Source organism: Vicugna pacos, chromosome 4 (assembly GCF_048564905.1).
Source record: "Vicugna pacos chromosome 4, VicPac4, whole genome shotgun sequence".
In the NCBI taxonomy this organism is placed as follows: Eukaryota; Metazoa; Chordata; class Mammalia; order Artiodactyla; family Camelidae; genus Vicugna; species Vicugna pacos.
Window position 1 is genome coordinate 57,180,383 of NC_132990.1, and position 21,922 is coordinate 57,202,304.

Here is a 21,922-nt window from a genome sequence, read left to right on the forward strand (position 1 = left end):
TAGTCCCCCGGCGCCACTGCGGGAGCTTGGCCTGGCCTCGCACGGTTGTTTGCGGACTTTTCTGCGGGATGGGGGTGGGAGAGTAGAGAGAAGGCGGGGGTAGAGAGAAGGCGGGGGCCCGGCACGGCGCGGCGAGGACTGGGAGCCTGAGAAGGCCGGAGGGCTGTTCGCCTGGGAAGGGCGGAAAGAGGCCGGGATGGGAAATAGAACTACAAATTTGATATTTAAAGGAGCGAGGAAGGGAGTGAAAGGGCTCAAGATTCAGTTTGTGAGGCGAGGGAGGGAAGAGGGGCGGGAGGGGCGGGGACACCTTTCATCCAGGAATTTTAAAGCACTTTGTAAGTCAGGCGCTCTTCTTTCCACTTTATGGATGAGAAAACTGAGTCATGAAGAGTTGAAATGGCGAGGCAAGGGTCAAACGGCAAGTCGCTCCCTTGGCTCTGGGTCCGAGCGGTCAAGCCCACCGAAAGGGACTTAGTTGAAAAGTGGCCCCGTGCCAGGAAGTGGAGAGATGCAATGGGACCCCAGTTCCCGGAAAGGGCACACGGAGCTCGCGGCAGCCGTCCCTGCCTACCGGGAAAAGAAGAGGAAACGGCTATCATTATTTCAGTCTTGTAACTCTGCCTCCCCACCCCCACTCCCCCTTAGTTTGTGATCAGTAATTTTCCAGCAGGGAAATGTTTTCGCTCTCATCTCTACAAACAGTGCCTTTTTTTTTTAAACGTGAGTGTAGTGTTCGGTATCGCTTTCTGAACGTAGGCTTGCGAGGTGTTTTATTTGGATTCAGGCGCGCAGAGGGCTGCGCCCGCCCTTTCCACCAAGCCCACTCGTTAGTATATGCAGCCGGCAGCAGTCGGGTGTCAGCCCAAGAAATAAAAGGGAAGAGACGGACTGGGGAAAGGGTCGAAAACCCCGGCACTGGACAGAGTGTTTGCTCACCCTCGTTGAGATCCAGTTGTACTTTAAGTCGTTGTCACCTGTTTTGAGTCCTGCGATCCGGGTACCTATTAGGTTTCCTCGGAATATTTGTTATCCTTGATTTCTCCACCCCTTGCCAACCGCAGAAGCATTCTTGGAATGCATCGCGCCCCGATTGAATCCACTCGGCCTTCTCTGCCAACGCCAGGAATCCCTCTCGGTCCGGAGAGTTGGAAGCCCTTGAGGATGACTTCCGTCCTTCAGCCGGGTTTTCGCCAAAGGCTGCGAGCCCTTGCAGCTGAGGGGAGGGCAAGCTTTGGCAGGGAAACCTCGACCCTCCCTCCTGTGGCCTGGAGGGTTTCAACCCCACCCCAGAGGAGCAGGCCAGTTATTTTAACTCTGAAAATATTGCCCGTTTCAAAAGGAAGAACCAAGAAAGGAGGATATATGCTACCTCTTTCCCGTGGTCCCTTCATTTGTGATGGCAACAGTTTCTTGGACTTGAGGGTTGCAGGGGACCGCTATACACTTTTTCATCAAGGCCAAGGTTCCTAAACCCCATTGAACTTGGATGAGCCCTTGATTGGCAGCCATCACCCTCAGGATGTAAGTATGTGAAGACTGGGAATTTCCGATTTAGGTAGCTAGTGCTGAAGATTTGTCTCTCTCTTTTTTTTTTAATCTAAGGCAGTAGCCCTTCCCCTTCAACAAAAGTCACCACCACAATGAAAAAAACAATAGTCCACTGATGAATTGGAAAACCACTATTATTATGTCATATAGTCAAGACGAGATTCTGAAGCTCAATTAAAAAGATGAACTTGTAGTTGCCAAACAGCCTCCTGGAGGAGGAAAGGCAGTGCCCCTTTGTGGCAGGCAACTCTCTGGTTAATTCTTCTGGATTGCATCATAAAGGGAAATCTCTATATTTGCTCCAGATTTCTAAAAGAGGTAAGGAACTTCAAGTTCACAAATCATCTCCTTTCAAGGCAGGTGCCTGGTGTGACAACAGGGTTATGACCCTCCCTCTTGTCTTCAGAACAGGTAGGTCCAGAAGAGTTAAATCCCTGCCCTATATAATTTATAAACATGAGGCTGAGTAAACGTTTGATGACTAAATTGCACTCTAACATAATAGTGGAAGACACCCTTTAAAGAAGAATTAAATACTTACTGGTAACTTTATTTTAGCAAACTGATATTACAAGTTTTGTGGTATGGAAGTTAATTATTAATGTCCTTGGAGTCATAAAAATTTTTTTTTCCCAGTGTAAACTGCATTAGTTGGCAGAAGATGAGATGGAAACCATTAGCGCTAAGGGCTTAATGTGGAGCCATGGAGGGGTGTGATGGGTTGAAGAGACTGCATAATTGTTTCAGGTGAAGGACTCTGCACCCAGAACTGGGCACGGGATCTGGGCATCCGGCAGTTGGCAGCACCCTGACCTGGTGTCTATGCATAAATGCCACAGGACTCAGGAAAAGCTGCTTTGTCAGAAGGTGAAAGCAAGAGATGCTTTTAGGTATCCAAATTGGCTTTGAGATGAAATCCCTACGGATAAATAACAGAGAGAGTCTTGTCACTTTCTCGAGGTGGCAAAGCTTTTCTCACCCTCTGAGTAACTCCTGTGTCCTGGTAAACTCCAGCCTGTTTTCCATCTCAGTCTGGTGTAGAAGTTAAGTAAGTGGGCTTTAACACTAGATTTCTCCGGTTTGTGTTCTGTCTCTTTCTGGCTGGGCAAGTTCCTTGACTTCACTTTGCCTGTTTCTTCTATACAATGGAGATATTAATAGGATGAAGATTCTAAATGGAACCATCCAAGTAAAGTATTTAGTGCAGGAGTTGATATGTAATAGGTGTTAATATCACCAGTATTCTCCAGGGCACCTTCAGCTTCATGAGGACAGGAGCTGCTACTCTGTTCACTGCTGTATCCCCCAGTTCTAGTACAGTGCCTGCCTAGCACATGGTAGCACTCTATTAAGTGTTTGTTGAATGAATAATGTGCTTTTCATTTCTCAACAGTCCCTTAACAGGAAACCTGTCTTTCTTTTCAGCTCTCAACTATGCTCGCTAATCCCTTTTTGTCAACCTCAATACAGTCAGACTGGTATTATAATTTTCCCCAGAAAAATCTGTCACCTGGATTTCCCTCAACTCCTGCCTTATTTTCTTTGACCTGGGCATCCAGACGTCCACAGATTTCAACCATTTCCATTCTTGAATATCTCCACTATCTTTCCCCTACTATCAGGTTGGGCTGCCTTGGTAAAGCCCTCTTCATTTATCACTTTTAATTATTGCTATAACCTCCAAACTGTTGTTCGCCGCCGCCGCCTCCCCCATAACCCCACTGGGATTTCCCTGCTAGATCTAATCCATTTTGTTCACAAATCACCACAGTTCCACATCTGTCCAACCCCTGCCCCCACCTCAACCCTGCAAGAGCTGCCCTTCGCCTGAAAGAGCGAGACCAAACTCCTTAGTCTACGTACCCAACTCTTCCCACTCTGGCCCTCCGCAGACGAACAGTATCTTCTCTAGAGACTGACCGCACCCTCCCTCAACTTTAACTGACTGTTCTCTCAAGTCTCTGAAGACACGATGTGTATTTTCCTCATCTGTTTTCCTGCCTGAAATGCCTTTTCTCCTCTCGGGGCTCTCATCAGCCTCAAACTCCAGAGCCCCTCTTAACTGTCCCTTGGTCTGTTAGTCCCTGTCTAGATCAGTCCTCTTTCCTCTGAACTCTAATAAAGCCACGTGGCCACTGCGCTATGCCATTTACCCAGTGGATTCCTGGTTACTTGTTTGTGGCTCCGGTTCCACGGGGGCATCTTTAGGACAAATGCCCAGTGAGTATTCAATGTAGCATGAAGGGAGCCAGTGAAACCGACTTGGTGAAATGATTCATCTGGGAGCCCTGCCCTTATCTTGTCAGTATCGTCTCTGTTTCTGGCGGAGAGTTCACTGGCTTGGTACTCCGCTCTGCAGTCCCTTCTCTTCTTCCACCTACTTCTTTTCTTTGAAAAAATCCAATGAAGGAGGCAGAAGGTCAAGTCCTTCATAATTCTGTCCTCTCAAAGCACTCGGACGAAAAGTGAGGGGACAGCCCAAGCCAAGGCATTGTAATCAGACAAACTGGAAAACACAAGCAAAAATAACTGAAAGCCAAACCAAAACCAAACGGAGAAAACGTCCACTCTTCTGTAGGCAAATCCATTGCCTTTCAAAACCCAGATAGTGAGTTTTGAAGTTTTTAGAGCAGAAAATGAATCACAGACATGTAGAAATCAATTCAGAAATTTAATTAAAATCTTGTTCATGAACCTTTAGGTCAAATCACTTAAGCTACCTTCTTACCGCCCAGATGTGAGGCCCAGTCCATTCTTTAAGCTGTTCAAAAAGAAATTCTGCACCTGATGAGATTGTCTGAACAACTTGAACTATTCTGACAGTGATATGTTAAATTCAGCTTTTCAGTGTCCTTAGCTTGTTCTGGGATGTTAAGAAGATACAAACAAAAATTTAAAAAAAACTCTTTTTAGGTTTTTTTATTTTTAAATGTCTAAGTTACAGAGTAATCTTAAGAGTAAGATACATTCTTGTCATACTTCTCTTACCTATTAAATTAGGGTCTAGCATCTTTATCTATGATGAGTGTTTTTAAGGCCACAGAAGAATCCTCTGATACTATATGCTTTTGAAAATAAACCTAGTATTTAAAGTAAACGAGCCAGCAAAGAAGGCAGATCAGCAGAGAAAGCTGTTGCTGGAATTTTCTCCTTAAACCTGGTTCATTGGATTTTCCTGGCCTGGTAAACTCTTTCCCCAGGGAGAATTAGCACTGAAAAGAGAAGTAAAACATTATTATACTCTCAAAGATTCTCTCTCCTTAATTTAAAAAACCTCGCTATACTGTATGTCAACTGTATCTCAAAAAAACTGGAGGGAAAAAAATCTCTGTCCTCAGACTCTTCAACCAGTACAGTGTCGCCCTTCTGAGGAAAACATGGTTCCCTGGTTTAAATCAGAATGGGTCAAACTTCTGCACCATGGAAAGTGTAGGGATTTTCAGGGTTTGAAAACCAGTGCTTCACACCCTGAGAAATGCAAACAAGAGACAAACAATTCTGTGTTTAATTTCCTTCTCAGTTTGTGCCCCGGACAAAAGGAGAGATTATTTTTGCCAATTTGACATCATGTACTCCGGGCCAAGGAAATGATTTAAAAATAATAATAACAATATATTTGATTATCCTGCGGCTGACTCTTTCTCACAAACGTTGTGTTTGTTAATCAGTTTTAATGTACTGGCTGGTGAGGAGAGTGCTGGGAGGATGGCCACTGGTGTCAGTGTTTGAAAAAAAAGAAAGGTCAAAATAAATTTCTGGCAGCACTCAAATATTTCACATTGGGCTTGATGCATCTTTCCAAGTCGCTAACTCAGATCGAGGCATGTGGTCTTATGTCAAGAGATGATCAGGAGCTTCTTGAAAGAGGAAGCCCTAGAACAGAGGAATTCCCAGCATCATAATAGAGATTCAAGAAGGTAATCTGTTCAGGGACTACATTCCGTCTATGTTGTCAGTTACTAATTAATTTTTCTGATTGCCACACTTACCCAGCAAAGCTCTTAGAGGTAAGTGTTTATAGGAAACAGTGAACTGGTTGAATTTCAATGTCCTGGGTTTCATTCAGCAAACTCAGTTTTCCATTTAAACAGAAACTTGGAAGGGGGAGGTTCAATCCCCAGTACCTCCATTAAAATAAATAAATGAACCTAATTACCGCCCCCACCCCAATAAACAAATAAATAAACAGAAACTTGGGCTCCTTTAAAGACCAGACAGTATCTTTGGGTTGTGAGAGGGCAGATTAAAGTGTCATTATCTGATTTTGATTCTTTGCCTCTCCTGCTATATATATAAAACTCAGTGAAAGGAGGGGTCCTGGCAGAATTCATTGGGTTATGGAGATGAAGGAATGGCCTGGGGTGGAAGTGCAGCCACGCTGGGGGAGATGGCTGGGACTGCCCCCCGAGAATTTGGATTCCAGGCCCTGTGCTGCCTCGTACTAGGCGGATGAACTTAAGCATCTCTTCTAGCTGCCCTCTACTTTCCTTGTCTGTAACATGGGGCTCTGAGTGTACCTGCCTCACAGAGCTGTTGTGAGCACTGAGCTATTGGGTGTGAAGACTCCATTAATGTTAGCTTCTCCCCTCTAGCGATGAAACCTGACATAGTTATCTCTGTTTGATAAACTTGAAATAGGTTCTGCAGTGCCCAGTGTTGGGAGATGATGCAATATCTTGGTGTGATGACCAAAATACTTTCTCCCAGAATTTCCTTTCCGCTTCCAGCAGATATCCCAGCATCACTGCAGAGGCAACTACTAAGTACCAAGTTCGCCTAAAACCTCACAAAGACACTGTTTTAAGTAGGTCCAGATATACATTAACTTGGGAATCACACTCCTTGGGTTCATGCCATGACTTGCAAAGGCCTTTTTCGGCTGTGTCAGTGACCTTGACCCTTCATAAGCCAGTCAAGAGTTAGGTTGGAGAGAGGAGAGTTTCAAAGTCGAATTCACCATTGAAGGATTATATATACTGGTTAACAATCTTGGCAAAGTTCTAATCTTGTCTTTCCTGGGAGAGAACTGGAAGGATCTGCCGTGTTCTCCCTCCAGAAATCAGAGGGAGCAGGGACATTCAAATGAATAATTAATGACTGTCAGACTCTGTACCGCATACCGCGCTGAGCAGTTTCTGTGTAGTAAGTCATTTCTCCTCCGAAGTTGGCACTGCCATTGGCGCACTAGAATGCAGGCTTCAAGAGCCAAGGACCCTACCTGACTTACTCTTATTCCAGAACACAATGCAGTTTGCTGGCACATAGTAGGTGCTCAGTACATTTGTTTAACAAGTGAACCCCATTTTACAGTTTTAAAAACTACCGAGTAGTGGCGCTAGGTGACTGGTCCAGGGTCGTCACTTAGCATCACTCCTGTCGCATCACTTCTCCTCGTGTAGCCTGCCCTTCAGTCATGCCTGTTTGCCCCTTTTCCTAGCTGTGCCAGGCTTCCCTGTGTCCAGAGTTCTTGGTTCAAGTTCTCCAGTGAATAAAGCTCTAACCTTCTGCCCAAGTTGGGGGGAAAAGCAGTCACCCTGCTGCTTCTGGTGGGAGAGGAATTTAGGGCCTGACGGCTTGGATGGATGGATGGATAGATGAATGGGTAGACGGGTGGGTGGATGGATGGATTTTCCAATGGCTACTTGTATAGGCTTTTGATTAATAATCCTGTTTCCATCCCCACGTGCACCTTAACTTTTTGCGTAATTGATGTCTCCACTAACTGAGCCTTCCAAGGGTCCTGTTCCTTGAAATTGATCTGCTTAGTGTTCCCCTTCCTCTGATCTAAGTTTGTGGCTGTTTGTCAGTCTGTTTCCCGGTTCTCACTCTCCTTGTTCCGGTAGGTTTTGCCTTTTCACTTCCTTTACTCTCACCTGAATGGGGTATCAGAAGGAGCATGAAAAAACACTCTTGTTAAACACACTATGCTTAGCCAAAAATCTCTTGCTCTTTGATTTTAAAAATTAATAATTGTTTACTTAAAAAATCAGTAAATGTGTGTTTCAAGAAAAAAAAAATAAATCCACACCCTACCCATCCAGATATGACTATGATTAGCAGTTTGGTGTGCAAATTTTCAGGATTTTTATGCATGTATAAAAATATTAAAATTTATTTTTAAAACACCAATTATCCTTCACACACAGCTCTGTCAGTTTGTTTTTATCTTCACTCAGCAATGTCCCACAGTCACCCAGGTATGTTGATGCATAGATACACATTTTAAAACACATCATAGTCTTTCCTAATAGTGGTATTCAATCAGTCCCATTTTGATGGCCATTTAGAGTGTTTCCAGTTTTTCACTATTCCAGAATTTTCATGTGTACCCATAGACATAGTCACTTATTTCCTTAGGCTCAATTTATAGAAATTGTTTTACTATGTTAACATTATCAACCATTTTCAAATTGTTCCTCCCAAAATTAACATTCCCATCAGCATTTGCGTTCCCATCAGCAAGGCATGAAGGTTATTACATGCTGCCCAGCATGGAGTATTAGCATCTTACTCTTTTAAACACTGGCACTTACATATATCAGCTTTGGAGCTAGTCAACCTGGTACGGCAGTTGGCTTGGACTGCCTCCAGCCTCTGAGGGCGTGGAAATTGGATAATATTAGAATGTAATCAGGGGCTTCCACTTCGCACATATGCAATCAGAGGCCTAGGGAACAGAGGTGACTTGCCCATGTCACACACTGGCAGAGTTGGGACCATGGAACACACTTCCTGGCTCCCAGCCAAGTCCCAGCCTCCTTCCCTGCTTCAAACCTCACTGCCAGGAACCCCTATAACTTGCCCCCACCCCGAACCCCTTTCCCTCCTGCAGCCAGAAGCATGGATCTCGGGGGAGGATGAGAACCTGCATTTTTGGTGCATCTTTTAAGTGCCTCAATCTGCCCCAGACGCTTTGCACATGTGCCCTCAATAATCCTGTGAGGTAGGTATTATTCACTCCATGATACAGAGGAAGAAATGAATGACTGGAGATGCTGTTCATCAAGTCAGTAATCTGTGCCCAGTCCGGAGGAGCTTTAGCACCAAAGACCAGAATAGATCTATCTTAGAATGAATATGGAGGGAGAGTGGTATCTGACCTGCATGGATAAGGGAGATGTTGTCTGGTATGGCTGCAGACATTCTGATACCTCCTCACCTCACATGTGCTAATTCAGGCATAAGAGTCAAACCCAGCAGCACAAGTATTTCTCAAGACATCGTCTAGCTGTCTCAGGATTTTGTGTTGCTCGGGGTTGAGCACACGTCGGACCCAGTGCTTGCTGGCGGGGCCCCTGTTCTGGAATGACTGAGTTGTCCAGCACGGCCAGTGTGTAAATGTCAAGTAAACACCAAATTGAAGAGCAATCTAGCTATTGTGCTGGGGCTGTTTGCTTTAGATATAATAGTGGGCAGGAAAGGAGAGGGAGAGGGAAAAATTTTTGTCACTTCGTAAGGCAAATCGTAAACGTCGTGAGCCCTCCCCTGGCCAGCTGGAAGGTCACAGAGACCAACGTCAAATAAATAAAGAGCTTGCGCCCCTTGTTGCAAAAATAAGCATGTCCATTTGCTTGAAAAAGAAAAAGTTTCAGATGAGGGAACATTTTCCAGTCAATCACACTGCAGCAAAGTCACCCTGTTGAATTTGTGACTCACAGGCTCTCTGTGTCAATAGACGGAGAGTGAGCCCAGCGTTATGACTTCACTGGGAGATGAAGCAGAAGTTGGGATGAGGCAGAGCCGGCTTTAAAACCAAGCTCTAAGCTCCGACAACAAATAGTGGAGGAAAGTCTGACTACTCACAGGCTAGGTAATTGCATTTGTTGTTTCCTTTTCTTTATTTCTTGCTTGTCTCCTAGGAAAGAACCGATTTAAAATTTGCCTTCTTTCACCCTTTCCTTGCATCTGCGTTGATGGAGGACGTCATTGTGAGGGCTACTGACGGAGCATCTCGGGTGCTTGATGCATCTCCTGTCCCCATGGCAATTCTATTAGGTAGTTGGTGATTAGTGTTAGCTACAGATGAGAATATTGAGGCTAGGCACCTTTGTAAGCTTTTAACAAGGTTCTTTCTGGCTTCAGTTTCAGATTCTGTGCAGTATTCAGCCTTCCATTTTGCTGTCCTACTGTGACAGTGGGGTTGCTCCGACAAGTAAAAAGTGGTTCCCACATGAAAAAATGCTCAGTATCATTAATTATCAGAGAAATGCAAATCAAAACTACAATGAGGTATCACCTCACACCAGTCAGAATGGCCATCATTCAAAAGTCCACAAACAATAAATGCTGGAGAGGATGTGGAGAAAAGGGAACCCTCCTACACTGCTGGTGGGAATGTAGTTAGGTGCAGCCACTGTGGAAAACAGTACGGAGATTCCTTAAAAAACTAAAAATAGATTACCCTATGATCCAGCAATTCCACTCCTGGGCATATATCTGGAGGAAACTCTAACTTGAAAAGATACACGCACCCCAGCGTTCATAGCAGCACTATTTACAATAGCCAGGACACGGAAGCAACCTAAATGTAATCAGGGGCTTCCACTTCGCACATATGGAATCAGAGGCCTAGGGAACAGAGGTGGCTTGCCCATGTTACACTAAATGTCCATCGACAGATGACTGGATAAAGAAATACACACACACACACACACACACACGAATAATACTTAGCCATAAAAAAGAATAAAATAATGCCATTTGCAGCAACATGGATGGACCTGGAGATCATCATTCTAAGCCAGAAAGAGAAAGAAAAATACCATAGGTTATCACTTATATGTGGAATCTTAAAAAAAAAAAGACACAAATGAACTTATTTACAAAACAAAAACAGACTCACAGACATAGAAAACAAACTTATGGTTATGGGGGGGTAGGAAGGGATAAATTGGGAGTTCGAGATTTGCAGATATATAAAATAAACAACAAGTTTCTACTGGATAGCACAGGGAGCTATATTCAATATCTTGTAGTAACCTATAATGAAAAAGAATACGAAAACAAATATATGTATGTATATGTATGACTGAAACATTATGACACCAGAAATTGACACAACATTGTAAACTGACTATATTTCAGTAAATAAATAAATAAAAAGTGGTTCCTGCCTTCAAGGAACTCCAGGACCAGCCAACATACTGTTGTCTGGTACTCAAGACCACTGGGACCTGATTAGTTGAGGTTGCCTGAAACTAGCAAATATTTAAGAAAACAATGGTACCAGGAGGCTCACTGCTTGTTCTCCAGGGTGACATCATCTGGGGACATCTCAGGAATGCCCACAGGATAGAAAAACCTCTGCTATCAAGACTCCAGGTGAGCTAAAACTTAGCGCTAAAACGGTTGATCTGAAAGCAAAGCTTGCAGCCAATCAGCTTTGTTTGGCGCGCGGGGCCGCAGGCCTGCAGGGGCTTGTTGTTTGCAGCCCCGGAACAGGATGGGCAGAGATGTGAGCCCTGACCGAGAAGCTGGACGGTCTGGCGTCTCAGTCCGCGCCTGGCTCCGCACATGCATGAGCAGGGGTCAGGGGCTGGCTCTGTCTGCACATCGGCCTCTTCAGCTGTGACATGAAGGAGGGAGGAGAGCAAGTCCCTGGTGGCCCCGAAGTATCAGGATTAACTTGGATTGTTGGGTCCATTCTTGGCTTGTCTGGATGACCTCAGCCTAGATACTCTCACATAAAAAAGGGGGAAATAAAACCCCAACAAATCTGCTAGCTCTCAAGGCTGAGATGTTTCTTCTTCTGAACCCTCCCTGCAACTTTGCCGAAAACTGAGCTGGTAAAGTAACTTTGATCCTTTTTTAAAAAAAATCTGTTGTCTGGCTGGACAAAAGCAGTTCGTAGAGTGGCTTTGTCTTTGTTTTAATAGGACACTGATCCTTTCTTCTTCTTTCTTTCTGTGGGCGGTGTCCTCCCAGTTCTGAGGAGCTGTCAGTGTAGATAATATATTCCCTGCTTGCCCAAGTCCTCTTCCAGTCCTTACAGGTTTTCTTCTTGAGGTCTGGGAGAATTCTTGAAAGGACATGGTCAATACTCATTAGCTGGGGTATACTTTTAACACATTTATTTTGGCTCCGTGTTGTTTGTCAAGCCCTCATCGAGCCCCGTGAGTGAGCGCACACTCCGTTTACTATTTTGAATTTCTCCCCTTCTCGTTGGCAAGCATCGTGTTTCTGCTGTAATCTGCCTGGAAAACAAACAGGAGAGTTTACTCTGGTCCCTGTGTCAACCATCTGCCTACTCAGTGATCAATACAGCAGTGTAGGTGCTAGAAGCCCGTGTGTGTGTACGGAGAGAAGTTCATTCATTCGTTCATACAACATATTTAGGGGGTAGGTACCAGCTATGTGTCTCGCTCAATGCTGGGCATTGATACAAAGGCCAACAGTGAACAAAGAAAGATGTGAACCTCCCTACAGGGAGCTCACAGTCTACTCCCAGGAGAAAGATTGCAATCAAATAATCACCAAAAAATAGTAGGAAACTGCTAACTAACACTTATTTTAGGAAAGCTTATTTTATGAGAGCTGGCCTTGTCAGGATGCACAAGAAGTGCAGTGGGGAGAGGAAAGTCAAGTTCTCCTTGTGGCCTGTGGTCCCCGGTAAATGATTAAGACAAGTATGTATGCCTTTAAATTTCTAAACATAGCACGGTCTCAATGGTATTTTTAAGTTACTTAATTTTTTAGTTATTTCATACTCTAGGCTAGGGACTCAGGGCACAGAGACAAGTGACATTGTCTCTGTGGAATCTAAAACACAAAACAAAAAGACTCACAGATATAGAGAACATGGAGAAGGGTGTTGGGGGAAATAAGTGAAGGGAATTAAGAGGGACAAATGTCCAGTTATAAAATAAATAAGCCACAGAGATGCAATATACAGCATAAGGAATATGGTCAATAATGCTGTAATAGCTTTGTATGGGGACAGATGGTTACTAGACTTACCCTGGTGATCATTTCATAATGTGTGCAAATATCGAATCACTATGTAGCACGCCTGAAACCGACCTGGAACAGACACAATACTGCACGTCCATTATATTTCAATAAAGAAAAAAAGAATTTCAAAAACCCGAGACCTTGCCTGGGACCACCCCTGCAAGAAATTGTAATACAGGGTGCCATGTGTCATAATAGCAAGCTGGGTACACAAGGTTGCACGAGCCCAGAGGAGAGAGAGATTGATTCTGCCGGAGGCTGGCCTGGCAGGGCGGGCAGAGGAGGGGTGTCCAGGCAGAACACGGCCTAGAGGTGGAAGGGTGCAGGGTGTGTAGGGGGACTGCTGTGAAATCCGGGGGGGGGGGCAGTGTAGAGTGTGTACATGGGATTGGAAATCTTTGGGAAAATCATCTGGGGACCAAAATTGAGGGGCCCAGTGTCATGATTTTCCTGAAATCAAACAGTCACTTAAGACCCAGAGGTTCAAGTTGTGTTTTCCACCCTTGCAGTGATTGTAGAACTATGTGAAAACCTTTTTTGGCATTGATACATTCCAGTAGTCACAGTAGGATCAATATTTCTGTTTATATCCACTTTTTATTTTTATTTACTTTTTCAGGATGAAAAAAATAAATTTTCAACTGATACTATTTCTTTAAAAAATGTTTTTCTTTATTCCTTTGATAGCTATGTAAGTTTAAAAAGCTAAAGAGCTAATCTGTTCTTAGAAATGATAATTGGTACATATATGAAAACTTTAAAAATGTGCAGTGTACTGTTTACATGTATTTACATGCAATATAATGTGTATGTGCAGTCGAACTGTAATAATTCTACATAATAAAACTGAAAAAAATTAAATAAGTAAACGTAAGGAAAAAAAATTTTGGTGGGGGCAGGTAATTTGGTTGATCGGTTGGTTGGTTGGTTTATTCATTCAATTATGTATTTATTTATTTGTTTATTTATTTATTTGTTTGTTTAACGGAGGTACTAGGGATTGAGCCCAAGACCTCATGGATTCTAGGCTCGCATTCTACCACTGAGCTATATACCCTCCCCTCTAAATCCACTCATTTTAAAAAACATTTTAAAACTTTAAAATAAACTTAATAACAATATTGTAATATCACAGTTTGGATGGTCTAGCTCAAGGTTTTATAACACGCATATAATAAATACATGATGGTTAAAACAATAAATGCTTCTCCAGATGTCATGTAAAATCGTCCTGAGGGCCCATTGGGGCTGATTGTATTATTCCATTTTGATGAAAATCATTCTACCACGACTCTAGGGCAATTGAGATGTTAAAAACCAAAAGTTTGTTTACTTTTTTCTATTGCTCATATTTACATTTAAGTGACTGAGCAGAATCTTGTTTAAACTGCTGATTCCTGTGACCAGCAGGTAAGGGCCACTGCCTCCTTTGGAAGAAACCTACGGGCTTGGATTCTCTTTTCCATCTTACTTTTTCTCATTTCTATGATTCTAAGAAGTATGTATTATGCAGCTAATGACAATTGCCCAGGTACCTCCTCTTGTCTTCCCTGGGTCAGTTGCCTGTTTAAAACATACAGTGTTTTGGTTTTTTTTCCTGCCCATAAGCACTTGTAAGTAAAAGGAAGGCAGTTTACAGTATTAAGCATCTTGCCTCTGAATTAATCCTCAAAGCAACCCTGAAACAGTGGTTAAAGCCTTATTTTACAGATGAAGGAACTGGGGTTCAGATGGATCTGAGTAACTGTCCGTCTCAGGGCTGTGTGGCCATCCAGAGCTAGGCTCTGAACCCAGGATGGTCTAGAGATAACGGAGCCTGGAACCCTTCTCTCTGGTTTCTAAATTCACTTGGAAGGCCTTTGTTCCTTACCCACTTAATAGATAACTTGCCGAGTGCCAGGTATGTACAGAGCGCCCTGCTAATATGAAGGGGGATGCAGAGACTATGAATGACATATGCTGTGTTCCGGGGTAGGGGCAGGGGGGGTCAGAATTACAAACGATTATATTTTTAACAATTACATTTGATTAACTCTAAGTTAAAAAATTGACTTTGTATTATTTACCACATGGTAAAAGATTCAGTATTTCATGCAAACCCTAAGATTAAAGATTAAAAGCAAAACCTTTTCCTAAATACTGAATCTGTTCTGCAGATGAAATCGTCATAGCTCTTTATTATTTTTCCTTTTCCCTTTACTGGGCCACTCTACAGACTTTGAAGTGACTCACGGAGAACGATACGTTTTCTTTTCCTTTGTACGTTAGTAATATAGAAATAGAAAACCAAGTCCGGGAGAAAAAAGGAAGCCAGCACGCAATAGAGTTGCTAAGACTGAACATCAGATCTGCGTCTCGGCTTCCTGGCAACCAAGAACAAAAAGGGAACACGCTGGATTCCACAGCTCTCATTATCACAGAGGAAGAAGCCCATTGTTATTTTGAGTCCTCAAGCCTCAAGCTCTCTTCTCACCTGGAAGCCCGCAGAGGCACATCGATAGACACAATAATTAATGTTTTTGGCAACAGCAGGACCGCAAATGCCCGTTTTTGTCTGCCATTTCTTGCGAAGGCCTTTAATTATGGTTAAGGGCTTCACATGGATGAGGACGTCAGTGAGGGCTTGACTCACCTGGTTTAACATTCGACTGTAACACAAGCAGAACGGAGTTGAGGGCTAGTTAGGGCTCCAGGTGAAGGACCGCGGGAGCTCAGAGGACCGTGCAATTATTTGCAAGTTGGATGATGGAGAAAGCCTCCACCGAGGGGACGATCTTTGCACTGGGCTTGCGGAGCGGGAGTCAGTGGGCAGAGGAGGGGGTCAAAGGGAAGAGACTTCCATGTTTAGGGAGCAAGTGTAAAGGCACAGACAGATGAAACCGCTTGGCCTGTTTGGAGCATGTCAAATCGTGGGAGGTGAAGAGACAGAGATTCTAAGAAGACTTCCATTAAACAGGCTGGATTTGCCGCTTGGGCTTTTTCTCGCTCTTCCGACACAACTTTCTGTTGAGTTAGGCAAAAATGAATGAGAATCAGATGGACCACATTTCTCTCGAATACACTCGGGCTTAAAAAATGAAGGGGGAAGAGAACTTGACAGAATGTGTCTTGGGTTTTGCCAAACCCGAAGTGTTTGAAGCATCACACAAGACACATCTCGAACCCAAACACATGCCTGGACTCTCCCACTCCTAATTGCAGCTGCAGCCGGTTAATGAGATGAATTGTGTACAAGAGAATGAGGTCTGATGGAGGAGCCTTGTGAAAGAGGATGACTGATGTAGGGCATGGACTAGTCTGCCCTTGAGAATCTGCACGTCTCGCTGCCCTCGTGGACAAAGAGAGGGGCCAACACGGAGTCTCCAAGCAAGCTATTGATCCTGCCCCATTGCAGAACAATGAAAAGCCGTATTACTTAACTTTATTGTATCCCGTGTGGAAAGAATTCAGCATCTCTTGTTTTCCTCCCTCTCTGTCGCTCAGTTTTACATTTCAGAGGGTAAAAATGGAAAGAAATATGTTTTGCATTAGTCTGTCTTCACACTAGTGGAGACCAAATGAGAGAAGGTGGAACTAGAGGAACGAGATCATGAGCATCTATTTATTAAGTTTCAAAACTCCTGCCTTGAGGGTCATGGACATTTGAAAAGCAGAAGGAATCAATTAGGAAGGGGGTTAACGGGATTGTTCGTGGTCCACGGTTGGTCAGTTGTAGGTTTGAGACTCCAGGCTACACCTCTTGTTTTCATAGCCCACACATTTTTTTCTCAGGCTCGGATCTGAGGATAAAAGTGAATTCTCACATATCTTCCTCCCTCTCTCCCTTCCCTCCTGCCTCCTTTCCTCTCTCCCTCCCTCTCTTCTCCCCTCCCTCCACCCCTCTCTTCTTGCCTTCCTTTCTTTCTTCAAAACAGACTTTTCTGAGAGCTCAGTGGAGGCAGTGGGACCCAGAGAGAGTTAAGGATCTACTCAACCTCAGTCAGGAAAGCCTGCCATGTAATTCCGTTTAATTGACAGGGTTTAGAAATCAAAAAAGAAGCAGCGACCAGAATGGGGCGCAGCAGGGGTGGGGATAGGAGACGTGAGGAGGAAAGCTTCACAGAATAAGAAGCATTGGAATGGTTGTTAGAGCCTGGAGATAATTTGCTGAATGGACCTGGAGGAACTGGGGGCAAGGCTGGAGAAGCAAAACGGGTGTAGTTCGATGGGTGAGCTGTCAGGCTCTGTGACACTGAGGATCAGTGCGGCTGGGGCTGGATCTGCCAAGGGGATGGGGTTGTGTTGGCCGCGGTTGAAGGAGGAGTGGGCAGGGGTCTGATCCCAAAGGGTCTTGTACTGTGAGAAGGTAGGGTGGTGGGCTAATGGTGTGGTCATGCCCACAGCTGCTCCGAGTCTCACCATCTGAAATTCTTAGAGAGGAGGCTGGCTTCTGTTTACATATTTGTGTGTGTGCGCGCGCTTGTGAGTATTTTTAAGATCTTTAATACAACCCAAATGGCACACTTGTTGAGCTGCACACGTATGATTGGTGCATTTTTCTGTGTGTAGGCTACACTTCCATAACAAAGGGGGAAAAGACATTCTGGGCAGAATCCCTAGCCATCTTTTTAAACTACAAGATCTCAGCTCATTAAAACAAAGATGATGGTAAAGTAACTGAAATCCATAGAATTATCTTTCTTGTCCCAGGACTCGGAGAGTGTGAGCCAAAGCAAACCTTGGCGGAAACCTGTGGGACTAGGAGGCAAATCTTCTTATCCACGCTCTCTACTTGGATGTTCTAGAGCTCCTCCAGTGTCCCCAGTATCTTCCTCTCAAACTTGCTTGTTCCTCGGTTCTGATCTTGGTAACACTGTCACCTCTGGGTCCCTTTGGCTACATCGTCCCCCTGACTCCCAATCCCAAGTATTTCTTTTCTTTCTTCTTCTTTTTTTAAATTGAAATTTAGTTGACTTACGACATTATATTTGTTACAATACTGTATATTATGTGATACATAATATTATAATAGCACATTAGGTGTATAACATAGTAATTTGTTATTTTTATTGATGACACTCCATACAAAGTTATTATGAAGTATTGACTATATTTCTGTAATATGTCACTTTCTCTCCAGCCCTAGGTTTGCTGATCTAGTTTTGGCCCTATTTCTCTCTCTCCACTCTTCCACTTAAAAGAAAAAAAAAAACCCAAACTTAATATTCAGTTTATTCTACCAATTTATATTTTGCTGTATTATCACTTAGCTGAATTATTGCAAGAGCTCCCAAAGTGGCCTCCCTGCCTCCACTTTTAGCCCTTGGAGACCATTTCCCACACTGCTGCCGAAAGATTATTTAGTGTGAAAATGACCTGCTGCACATCCTTCACTCTCCTACACAGCAGTGCTCAACCCTCATGAGACTGTCTGTTACTTGTGCTCCTGTTACTTGAGCCCCATCTCTTGCTGCTTCCAGCCTCCGATTTTACACCCGCCACAATGACAGCCTGTGGCTGCTTTTTGTTGCTCGCTCGCTTGCTTTTACTTTCTTTTGTTTTTGCCTCTGTGCCTTTGCTTATGCTGTTCCCTCCACAGGAGATGCCCTTCCCACCCATCACTTATTGACCCAAGAAGGACTCTTCCCAGAAGGGTTCCTTCGGAATCAGCTTTTCATTCCCAGCACCTGGCATGAAGACTGGCACATTGTAGAGGTGCAGTAAGTATTTCCTGGATGAGAGCATTCTTGACTCACAATTCAGGCCACGGGGCCCACACACTCATTCACTCACTCACTTATTCATCTCCTGGTCTCCTGTCACCTTCACAGAGAGCCCACAGGCAGGGTGCCATTCATATGATGCACATGGGTACAGTCCAATTGCTTTTACAATATTCTATCCGTGCTGTCAATACATAGCAACTGTCCTGAGTGTCCTTCACTACACTGTCCCTTGGTCCTCCCTAGGATCCAGCAACTGACGGGTTAACTCCAAGCACTGTGGGCAACCCCCCCCCCCAAGGAATCCACAGCAGTTCCCCTGCCAGGGGTGTGGATTGTTAGATGCATGGTGAACGCTCACCCCTGCCCACAGGGGAGGTCTCACGAGCCCCATTTTACATACGCAGGCCTGGGACGGCCCCGCCAGTGCACCCAAGGGTCTTCCCAGGACACAGTCAAGCCCCCTCCTCCTGCCCCTCCTATTCTGTGTGACGTCAAGTTTCTGGGCTGGCCAAACCCACTTGAGTTTGGACAGACTCCTCTGTGCACAGAGCGAGGCTCAGGGTAGCCAAGGGTCAGAGGCTTGGGGATAGCCTCCCGAATTTCTCTAAGCTTAAAATACGACACCAAGCAACGGGGGCCTTTCTCTTCCCCCCTCACACAAATTCTGTGTGTGCGTATGTGTTGCACATTCAAGATCAGCCAAATTAAATTCAGTTTGACTCATTCAAACAAATGACACTCACATGGAGACCGTGGGGCATTTCTGGCCTGACCGTGTTATTACTTTCCTTAAGTTCTAACTTCCTGTTTCCCCGTCTCTCACCATCCAAAAAAACTGAGTCCCTTTGCCTCCACCACTGAGGGAGAGTGAGGATGCTGGAGACAGCGCAGAGCCTGGCGTTCATTGCTGTTCCTGGACATGGGGTCCAAAAGTCTACACGTAAGTAAAAATACACTTCTATGGTCTCAGCCTGACTCTGCTTAACTTCTGGGGATCTGAAGACTTCATGTCCATCTTCTCTCTGCCCAACAAAACCCCATTCGCGGTCCTCTCATCCTCCAGAAACCAAGACCTCCTCCTAAGTCCCAATGTTGTTCCCCGGCTGCCAGCTCCTCCCCGAGTGACTTCCTACAGCACAGCCTTGGTGCCTGCCTGTCCTTCCGGAAGCCTTGGACACATGTGAGAGGTCCAGGGCAATACAGAAACGGTCACTCTCGCTTTAGCTTGGCCCGGGGCACGTCACAAAGCAACAGCAAGCCTACAAACGTTGAAGGACCATGTGGACCAGACACCATATACTGGGTGCCAGACACTAGTCTAAGAGAACATATGATCTGTATTTCCTTGAATTTAGGACTCTTTTCCCCCCTCATTTTTTAACATCTTTAGAACTGGGATAGGTGTTACAATCAATGGCTGTTACAAGGCTAGTCACGATGGAAGTATTCATGCCTCACCCAACTGATTTCATAGATGAATGTATGTAACATGCATGAAAGCAATAAATGGTATTAAAACTATTTCTAAGTAAGTTCAGAAGGATTCTTTCACTAAGCATCAAATAGAAATTCCAAGTAATAAGAAGGCAAGGTGTCCCAATGTAATTGACACCATTTTTCTTTCTTTTTTTAAATTAATTTTTAAGAAGTATTTTTAATTTAATTTTGTTTTTTTAAATGGGGGTACTGGGGATGGAACACAGAGCCTCATGCATGCTAAGCATGCACTCTACCACTGAGCTATTACCCTTCCCACGCCCTATTTTTTCTTTCTTAATGGTAGATAAAATAATGGTGCATCTACAAATGTGTTGGCAGACAGCATTTGATGAAACATGGCATAGGAGAAGATGATCTCTCTTTGTCCTCAAGGGGCTTATGCTTTAGGTGGGACTTGAAAAAAAAAAGAGCAGTTAAACCACTGTAGCAGCAAGCGCTATGACACAGGAAAGCATCGGGTGCTGAGGGCAGGAGAGAGAGCTGAGCAGGCAGAAGGAGCCTGCGGAGGCATTAGAGGAGAGGTGGCAGGAGCGCTAAGACTCAAAAGATGCCTCGAAGCTCATCAGGCAGAGATGAGGAAGGCATTCTAACCAGCGGGAGACATGTGGCGGCAAGGATGCACAGCCCACTGGGTAAAGGATGAACACTGTTTACAGGTCAGGGGTAGGGAGTGAGGGCTCCTCCACGCAGCCAAAGGAGTTTGGAGAAGCGTATCTGCACGGTGCCGGCAGGCACGGGGACAAAAGCTGGGAGTCTGGGGAGGCACTGCTGGGAGTGGGCCAACAAAGGAAGGGTGAGGGTCTGTGTCAGGGAAGGAAGGGCAAGATGGGAAGCCAGGAGACTTGCTGGCTGTCAGAACGCTTTATCTCATCTGCTTCCCACAGCCACCCTTGGAGGTTGGAGGTAACGTGCCCATTCTACAGTTGAGTAAACTGAGGCTTGGTGAGGCTCAGTGCTTTGGATCAAAGGTTGAGGGTGGTGAGATCAGAGTAGTACCGAGAGAAGGGCGGCTGACTGGCTGTCAGGTGGTCTCAGAAGTGGCACAGCCGTGGGGAGGACACTATGGCCAGGGGCCTGGCAGGTCTAGACACTGGATTAGCCCACCACCCAAGGCTGTTCCAACTCGCAGGGCTGGAGTCACATTATATAAGTTCTGAGATGGGGATGTGTATTTTATCATACTGGTATACACTACAGCTTAGCAGAGCACACCATAGAATATTACAGATGGATTTACAAAGAAAATTAGAAGTGTATTCACCGTAAGTTCAATACCCTGGTTGTCAGCATTCTCTCCCTCTAGAAGACCTGTCTGTGGGAAGCCAGGTATGACCAGAACGTTACCTGGTGGGCCTGGACCCAAGCAGACGGTCACTTATGGGCCTTTGCTCTTTAAAGGCATCAGCCCTTGATACATCCATCCACCGCTGGGAGGGGAAGGCTCAGACTGCCTTGGCAAGGCCCCCCTGTCTCCTGAACGGCGCTGGGATCTACCTCTGTGTCTCACCAACTCTGTGGAACTCTCGTTCCTCAGCTTGACGTTGGGGATGATAATAACAACCTCAGATATATTACAGACTATTACATAAAATAATTTTTAAAGGTTTGCCTATGGTGGAGTCACTCAACTACAGCTGTTACCTCATTCTCCAAAAAAAATGTGAGAAGGAAAGAAAGACACCTATGGCTCCACTTCTGACCAAGGTTTTACATAAACAAATAGTTGTGTTTAAACGTGGGGTGGGGGTGGCGGGAACACCTGTCACTATTAATTAATATGCTCACTGATTTTACTAGTGGTGATTCTTCATTCTTAGGCTTTATTGCATAAGTGTACCTTAAAGAATAGTGGTTCCCCAAATAAAGCATTTTCTAGACCAGCGCCTTCAACCATTTGACCCGGAAACCTTCCCATCACCTTGCCAGTCCCACCTTCTCCTCCAGCTGCTCTGCTCAGGCTCAGACCTCCACACCCATCCAAAGGGAGGACTGAAGTTTTGTTCCACTGGCGAAATTGATGGTCACAATCTTCCTTAAAAACCAACTGATAACAATATTAACTAAGTGAGTTCAGTCTGTGCCAGGCACCAGGGTAAGAGCTCATGTGACTTAGCTCCTTAAATCCTCCATGATGGGTTCTGCAATAGGTATTCTCCCGACTTCACAGATGGGAAAACTGAGGACCAGAAACATTAAGACACTTGCTTGAGATCACG

General features: G+C 44.7%; 1 long non-coding RNA gene across 4 annotated transcripts; it reads left to right on the forward strand.

Moving 5' to 3' along the window:
* The first annotated feature begins 307 nt into the window (after positions 1 to 307).
* LOC116280339 (uncharacterized) lies at positions 308 to 19,727 on the forward strand. Of its 4 annotated transcripts, XR_012072158.1 has the most exons (7): positions 1,880 to 1,962; positions 8,384 to 8,494; positions 9,227 to 9,361; positions 10,804 to 10,872; positions 18,080 to 18,200; positions 19,001 to 19,146; positions 19,270 to 19,727. It is a non-coding gene; the product is annotated as an uncharacterized lncRNA (long non-coding RNA). The 4 variants fall into 4 exon arrangements; XR_012072160.1 differs by lacking the exons at positions 1,880 to 1,962; positions 8,384 to 8,494 and adding an exon at positions 308 to 1,869; XR_012072157.1 differs by lacking the exon at positions 8,384 to 8,494 and having other exon boundaries at positions 9,210 to 9,361.
* The last annotated feature ends 2,195 nt before the right edge of the window (positions 19,728 to 21,922 follow it).